General features: G+C 33.8%; 1 non-coding gene across 1 annotated transcript; it reads right to left on the reverse strand.

Moving 5' to 3' along the window:
* Positions 1-2155: 2155 nt before the first annotated feature.
* Positions 2156-2224, reverse strand: Smp_tRNA_01587_Pseudo_TTG.1.1. Its single transcript has one exon. It is a non-coding gene (tRNA).
* Positions 2225-7419: the final 5195 nt, after the last annotated feature.

The following is a 7419-nucleotide window of genomic DNA, read 5'->3' on the forward strand; positions in this document are numbered from 1 at the left end:
CTAATAAAGGAATCAATCAGTTTTCATTTCAGTTTACTTTAAGTACTGTAAATTTACAAAAAAATAATTTCATCAGTGTTTCATTAAGTAGTAGGCAAGTTGATAGATTAGAATTGCTAAGACATAATAATTTTTATACATAACTTCTTCATATTGGTATTGTTGTGGGGTATGCTGTTTATGTCCATAGATATAAGTAGTAAGGAAAGTCAATCTGAAGTGATAAAAACTTGGCAGCAGAAGGCTAAGAAGATCGAGTTGAAAACAATAGGAAAGGAAACAGAAGCGAATCGTGAACAGGAAGAGTTATACAGAATGTGAAGGACAAATGGTGGAATTTGCAAATGAAGTATCCAGTGTATGGTATTTATATTTTACCAACCGCTCGCAAGACCGAGGGTCCGGGTTTTCAATGGTGGTTTAACATTGATCGGCTCATGATCTCAATCATGATTGTTCGTTTACAATATGGTGACAAGGATGGTTATCCTGAAGTTTCATCTCCTAAGTTAGGTTTTGTAGTCTGGGTAGATCTTCTAGAAGAAATATTGAGAAAGAAACTTTTGTAGTGAAAAAAATTCACACAGTTGAATTTCCGATTCTTTGTAACGATGATTCCACAATATTACGATCGACAAACTGAGTATGAGTACTGGATGAGAAATAGATCGCCGAAGACCACTAAACTGTAAAAGGCTTCACTACTTTTACTGGGTTATACTTTTGATTTATACAGACATTCTGCTGTTTGTTTTAAAAGTGACTTGAAAATCACTTGGTTATTCTAAGAATCACTCAAACTCGTCCCTAACTCTGCGTTGCCAAACAACCCTATGTGTAAGCTAATACTGACTGATTAGAGTTTATCAACTGATACTTTTTTGAAGAAAACATTGTAATAAATAATCATAGCCTATTTTTGTAAAGAACTATTTTTTTCTTACTGGTGACAATCGACTACTTGACGGAGAAGCTTTGGAAAATGTGAAAACCTTTACATATCTGGGCAGCATCATCGATGAACACGGTGGATCTGATACAGATGTGAGGGCGAGGATTGGCAAAGCAAGAGCAACATATTTACAACTGAAGAACATCTGGAACTCGAAACAATTGTCAACCAACACCAAGGTTAGAATTTTCAATACAAATGTCAAGACAGTTCTACTGCATGGGACGGAGACGTGGAGAACTACGAAAGCCATCATCCAGAAGATACAGGTGTTTATTAACGGCTTTCTACGCAAGATACTTCGGATCTGTTGGCCAGACACTATCAGCAACAAGTTACTGTGGGAGACAATAAACCAGATTCCAGCGAAGGAAGAAATCAGGAAGAAACGGTGGAAGTGGATATGACACACATTGAGGAAATCACCCAATTGCGTCACAAGGCAAACCCTCACTTGGAATCCTGAAGTCCAAAGAACAGATATGAGAAGAATGAACAACAAGTGGATAGAATTAGAAAGGAAGGCTCAGGACAGAGTGGGTTGGAGAATGTTGGTCGGCGGCCTATGCTCCGTTGGGGGTAACAGGAGTAAGTAAGTAGGTAAGACAATCGTCTAAACAGAAATTTACCCAAATCTTTATATACCTCGGTAATCCACCCAATACTTGATTAATTTTAGTCATTTGATACAAATATTTTAAAAAGGCTTTCAAAGATCTCCAACATTTGAATCCATTTTAAGAACTAGAAGTCAAAAACATGAAGAGAAGTTACGCTTTCAAAATACGTTCAGTTTAATTGCTTATTTTATCAACAAAATATTGATAAGTTGAGGTGAAATATTTCTTCTTCCATCAACCATAAGTATGTTTTCGTGCTAGTTACTTCTAGTCACGTAACACTTAAAAAAAACTCGTGCCATATATCACGCAGAAAATGCATTAGTTTATTGAAGAAAGTATAAACAAATCTAAAAATACATTTAGTATTGTCTGTTTGAATCTTCCCATCGATTTGTTAGGACTGCAACTGGTCAGTCTCTAATTGGCATATGTGCATACTGTGCGTATTGCCTCGATATAGCCTTATTTCACAAGCAATGTAAGCAAAGATGGATAGTGGCTAGCAGTGGAATCCAAGACGCGCATTTCATCTTATTTGGGACTCGTCAGCTGGATGTACCTGCATCTCAGAGTTGATGTTCACTCTGGGACTCGAACCCACTAACTTTCGCTTCAAACGCCATCGCGTTATCCACTCGGCCACTGAGTCCTAAAAATAATAAACTTAGAGAGATTAAAACTTAGAGATTAAAATTTTGTAATTATTTGGAATTCACAATAAACTGGTCTGTATGTTCGTGAATTGTTCTTAGTTAATTATAATGTTAACTGTATGAATTTACTTTAAGGGAATAGTGGTCAGTTGTATTTCACAAATGTTTTATGATTAACAACTGTATATTTGATCCGCTATGTTTCTAATGTCCTGGTGAAGATAAGACGTGACTACTGGCTAGTGACGAAGATAGACACATCCAGTCAAACTAGATATATAAGACTATATAATATTGTAAATCTTTCTCATTAATTTTTACTCTAGATTTTACTGTGTTTACTCCTCGTAAATTGTGTCAGTAAACTAATGCCTAATCCAATCTGGTTCTCAATCGTTGGTTGGATTATGAGCGTCTAAGTTCACGTTATCTATTATGGTTTATCTATCGAATACCCAGTCTAGTAGTGAGTTTAGTTATCTGGTGTCAGGGCATACTGTTTTTACTGGTTATTTTAACAGATAGCTAGTATCCAATGTCCCAGATGTGGGACCGCAAGTATAAATCCTATACATTTCCATTATTATAGTTTCCAACATGATGATAGCCTAAGTATCGAAGATTGATTAGAAAGTTGATATTTTAACGTTTAATCGTACAGATATTAAAGCGAATCCTGAGCTCGTAAGTTGATAAAACTTAAGCATGAGTCAGTCAGTTCGCTAATCATGATGAGTTCTTTTCTATAAAATAATGTATGTGAACTCTTCTTTCAAGGATCTTTGTACAGAAAGCTTACAAATACTTGGTTGTATTATACATACTGTTACTGAGTTTATGCTTGTTATGCATTAATGAGTAATAATATCAGTGATGAATCTTAAAACTTCACAGACATAACACTATCAATAGGGGAAGAAATTTAATTCTTAACAATTCACAATACTTGTAGGTAGCTAGTCTAATGTTTAATAGATTATTCCTTTCAATATTATATCATAATTGTCAGAATGAAGTGAAGTGGCATTTTGTCTAATATTTATGGTATCTAGGTAGGTAGCTTAGTATGTTAAAGTTTAAATTAATCAAATATGAAGTTAGACATTAACACCGTCGGATGCCGGCTCAGTGGCCTATCGGTTAAGTGCTCGCGCGCAGGACTGGTAGGTCCTGGGTTCGAATCTCGTGAGACGGGACCGTGGATGCGCACTACTGAGGAGTAGCACAATAAGACGAAACGGTCGTTCAGTGGTTCCAGGTTTTCGATGGTGGTCTAGCTTCAATAGACTCATGATCTCAACCGTATATAATCACACATAGTTTTATCTGATCATATTCTATTCAGTAGTCATTGACTCATACATAGAATTATGTTTAAGAGTGAACTATAAACACTAAGTGAAATTTAGACATTAAACAATATGGATACATGATAAGTTATAGAATTTAAATTTATTGTTGTTGGCATAATGGAAACAAAATTTGTTTATGTTTCTCACCAATCATTGTTCTCGGTTTTAACATAGTTCATTTACTAAACTCATATTGATACCATTTGTACAGGTCAAAATTATTGAACATAGAATGATCATTGTTAGACATCGGCATTAATGTCAAATGTAACATAACTGTTAGAATAAATGAAATAATTAGCTAATAATGTAATGACATTATGAACAAATTTCATTACAAGTTAGACAAATTATAACATAAGTACAATGAACACAATGAATTTGAATTGAATTATTGTGTTTTACGTTGTTATGACGTTTAGTTTTCACTAAAATTAATGTCATAAAAAGCATATAAGTTTGAAATATTTTTGACACCGAACAAATGACTTCTGTTTTTTATTTCATTCAAACAGTATGTTACTGTATTAGTATGGAACTCCGCCTGGAGCCCTTCTGGGGCTACTGCCAGTCCAAAGCCCGGATAAAGGAGTAGGGTTGGGCATTGGATTAGCGATCCCATCTCGTAAAAAACTAACTCGCTAAAGAAACACAAACCAGAAGTATTAGTATGAGAGTAATCCAGTTTTTCATATCAATATATATATATATATATATATATATATATATATATATATATATATGACTACTTACCGAATAGTTTCAATGACCTCATACTCTTAATAACTCCCTGTAGATAATATGCTTTCAATCTACCATAATTTCCTTGGATTAATTTACATCAAGCTATGATATAGTCTACAGTAATAATTTACGAGAAGTTTGATGATTAATTACTAACAATGATGTATTTGTTATATCTCAGTAATTTTAAAAATTCCTGTATTGTGAATTAAAGCAACATGTATAAGCGAACAATATTGTATTTATAAGCAAAGATGGATATTGGCTAGCAGTGGAATCCAGGACGCACGTCACTTCGTCTTATTTGGGACTCATCAGCTGAATGTACCTGTATCTCAGAGTTGATGTTCACTCTGGGACTTGAACTCAGTACCTTCCACTTCAAACGACATCGCGTTATCCACTCAGCTACTGGGTCCTGATAGCCACTTTCTTGTGCAGTTCTAAACATCAGTGGGAAGATTCAAACAAACAACACTAAGTGAATTCAATATTGTATTTAGTTAGATCCTCATCAGATTTTACTCTAATATATTTATAATATTTAGATGCACCTTTGAAATTATTGAACCAATCAAGCCATATTATAAGTCAGTGATAACAGTGGAATAGATTACATAAATAAACATATTAAGTAAAAAGTACAAATTATTTGTGTGATAACTGGTGTATTAGTTATGATAAGAATAATAAAGGCTTGAATCAATGTTTCATTATAGAAGGTAGGTCAGTAACTTGAAAAATAGACATGGAAATAGCAATCATTAAAAAAAATTATAAAATAACGTAATAAGAAGTGTTCAAACTATTGAATGATGAAACGTACATTTGAAATATATTGCATGCAAAATTGTTCAGTTATATATCTCAATAAGTGGAAATTAGAATTTCTGACGTTTTGTGACTTGGCATACATCATTCCTTCAAAGTTAACAAATAAATAACCTAATCAAATTAACAGAATTTTCCAATTATAACGAAAGGCTAGTAACCTTGATGTTTCGTATATTATTTAATAACACTTCCCTCAACAGAAAGGAAAGCTTGACTGCTCATCAAACTTGAGCTGTTCATACAAACAACTGTATTTAATTGTATACATTTCTTACACCATTAATATACGTATACACACAAGTTGTAGTTCTGCCTCTTCATATTACAAATTCTAAATTTTACAGACTCACTAGCTTATGCGAAACTCCACACGGGGATGCCTCACCTTGACAAAGAATGACATTTGAAAAATTCCCATATTGTGATTTAGAACAACATATATAAGCGAACAATATTGTTTTCGATTAGATAAAGAGACATAAAAAGTGAAAAGTACAAATTGATAGTGTGATGGCAGGTGTATTGGTTGTGATAAGGATAATAAAGGCTTGAACCAATGTTACATAATGGGAAATAGGTCAATGATTAGAGAAGTATAGACACTAAAATAATTCATAAAAATTATGAGATTACGTAATAAGAAACGTTCAGATAATTGAACCGTGAAACACATATTTGAAAAAAAAATTGGTAGGAGGGGTTGACGAAAAATAAACGAAGAAAGAGTGTGGAAAATAAAATCACTTATTAAAGCCAAGGGAGAGATAAGGGTGTTACAAATTTCTTATGAACACAAAGGCTTGGATTGATGGCTGGAATTCCTATAGCTTCTGCTATGTGTAAGAGACGTGATCGAACACCATATGGAAAACTAGTAGAAATACGATAAATAACTTTAAATGACTTATTTCTGTCGACTATATGACCGCTGTCTATCAAGTGTGGATGAACCGAGATCCGTATTGCTTTGACAGTACCTTTTCCTAACCACGAAGGGAGGTGTTCACTAACTCTTTGATTCAGCTGTCTGGTAGTGCGCCCAATATAGCTTTCTCCACAGGAGCAGCTGAATTCGTAGATACACATAGAAGTGGTATAACCAGGTAACTTATCCATTAGTTGAGGAATCATCATAGATCGGGTCGAGTACGACAGACAGAGGTCGGCTGCATTAAACATTCTCTTCACTGCTCTAGTTAGTCTACCACGTAGTACATCACCAGCTACATCTCCGTTGAGTCGCAGTTTTAGGAAGAGAGGTTTCTAACTAGTTGATATTGCTATTTCCTTGTTTGTTACACACAAGTGTTTCTACGGGAAACCTTGTGGATAACCCCTTTCAATCGACATATTATGTAAGAATTCTAACTCCTTGTCAATTGAATCGACCGAGCATATCTTCCTAGCTCTATTTGCCAGACATTTGACTAAGTTTCTCTTATAGTGAAGAAGTGCAATGCTTAAGAAGAGTGTGTACTGGTTTGACGAAGAACTTTTCCTAAACACACTTCTACTGATAGAACCGCTTGCTTTTTTGTTTAACAATACGTCAAGGAAATTTAGTTTATTATCTAGTTCCTCTTCACATGTAAATTTAATATTTGGGTGTTTTTTGTTAAATAGTTCTAGTAGTTCTTCTTTTCCAATGTCCTGATCGACAATAATGAAAGTATCATCAACTTACCGACAATAGAAGTCAAACTTATTGATAACATTTTTGAGAGGTCCATTTTCTAGTTTCGCAAGAAAAAATCAGCAAGGATAGGACCTAGAGGTGAACCCATCAATTTGTCTATAATATGTGTTATTAAAGACAAAATGGATATTCATTGTACATTTCAGAATTATTTAAGACTAACCTCGGAAATTCCAACATTGATTTGTTTTTCAAGTAATTGTTGGTTTATTAATTTCGTACATGCATATACATATTACTGTATATTAGAGTAAAGCCTGATGAGGATCTAATCGAAAACAATATTGTTCGCTCATATATATTGTTCTAAAGAATGACATGACATTGATATAATCAAGCCTACTTTGATTCTGATTAGACCAAATATTCTGCTTCTGTTCGGTAAAAAAAATTGTCTAAATACACTTACATTAATAGCTTCAAGCATAAAAGTTTCAATCTTTATAAATTACACACAAATTAAAAGTGAATAAAAACCCTCATTAATCGATGAATCTGTGTCTTTTCCTCGGTGTTCATATCTTAAGTATGTACAGTGAAAATCAAGGATTATATGTTGAACAAT

This window comes from Schistosoma mansoni, chromosome 6 (genome assembly GCF_000237925.1).
Source record: "Schistosoma mansoni strain Puerto Rico chromosome 6, complete genome".
Lineage (NCBI taxonomy): Eukaryota > Metazoa > Platyhelminthes > Trematoda > Strigeidida > Schistosomatidae > Schistosoma > Schistosoma mansoni.